A 1773-nucleotide genomic window follows, 5' to 3' on the forward strand; every position below is an offset into this window, starting at 1 on the left:
CGCCCTGATCTGTCATAATTCAAACTACACCTTCACACTCACGCCATTTCTCTCCCTCTTTCCAATTTTCATTTTTCACCTGGTTCATGTACATGTAAGCACGTCGTAGATGCGGTCCGTAGAGGTTACGTAAATCATCCTATTATAGATCACATATATGATGTTAGACCCATCATATATGTGTTGGGGGGGGGGGGGGGGGGGTGATAATGTCCTCTCGGCTGGACACATCCTCCATCCTCGGTCACACACCGTGTAGAGGCCCTAGTCTGACGCCTCACCCAACCACACGCTGAACTGCAGCCGTGGATGGAGCTCTGTGAGGCTCACACACACACACACGCACACACACACACACACACACGCACACACACACACACACACACGCACACACACGCACACGCCCACACACACGCACACACACACACACGCACACACACGCACGCACACACACACATGCATGCACGCGGGTATGTTCACACACACGTGTGGAGGAGGGTGTGTATGTATTTTTAGGGTGGAGGAGGGTGTGGATGTGTTTTCTGGGAGGAGGAGGGTCTGTATGTGTTTTCAGGGAGGAAGGTGTCTATGTGTTTTCAGGGAGGAAGGTGTGTATGTGTTTTCAGGGAGGAAGGTGTGTATGTGTGGCCCGGGAGGAGGAGGGTGTGTATGCAGATGTATGATTTATGAATTATGGAGCAACTCGTCACACAAAAGCCTGTCCTGTAGTTTCAACTCCTAATGAGTTACTCTGCTCTTCCGGAGGCGCCACCAAACTTGAAGGAAAGGCTTCAGGAGGGTGTGTGTGTGTGTGTGTGTGTGTGTGTGTGTGTGTGTGTGTGTGTGTGTGTGTGTGTGTGTGTGTGCATCAGCCTATGTATTTTTAATTGTAACAAAGCCCCCAGACGCTCCATTGGTTGGGCCTTTATTTTGATTGACGACCATGCTTAAGAATGTGGCACTGTCGTAGGCTGTGTAATCATTTATACCTCGCACTCATGCACACACACACACACACACACACACACACACACACACACACACGTACATGTACACACACACACACACACACGTACACACACACATGTACACACGCACACACACACATACACAAAAGCTCGCGTACACACACACACACACACGCACACACATACACATACAGTACACACACACACGCACACACATACACATACAGTACACACACACACACACACACACACACATACACACACACACTCCTGTCATACACACCTGCAGCTCTCAGGCAGAACAGTGTGAAAGCATGACTATGGAGCGGTGTCCCCCTGACAGCAGCCGTCCATCTCAGAGCCCTCAGCCAATCTCACGGCTTCCGACAAGTGTTTGTCAAACACAGCGTTCCCTCCCCCCAATCACCCCCCCCTCCCCCGTCCCCCTCCCCCCTCACACTCATCTCCCCCTAACAGCAACCATTGATCCCTGTATGCGTCCATGTGATTAGTTGTCAAGTAGAGTGATGCTCATGTCCATTAGCTGCTAGCTTCACGTCCGACTCAAAGTGATGTGCGGTTAAGCAGGTGTGGTGTGTTTTTTTTTTTCTTTTTCTTTTTTTTCTTTATGAATGGTGCAAATACTGCACATCCAGAGGAGTAGGTAATCCAAGGTAATACTGTCTCTTTTATTGTTTGGAAAATGTCTCTCCTGCAGTTGAACTCACCCGAGTGTTGTGGTGTGGGTGTTGGCATGGCTAACGCACCCATTTTTAACATCAAACTAGGATTCTGGAAGGCTGAC

Source organism: Argentina silus (genome assembly GCF_951799395.1).
Source record: "Argentina silus genome assembly, chromosome: 2".
Taxonomy (NCBI): Eukaryota; Metazoa; Chordata; class Actinopteri; order Argentiniformes; family Argentinidae; genus Argentina; species Argentina silus.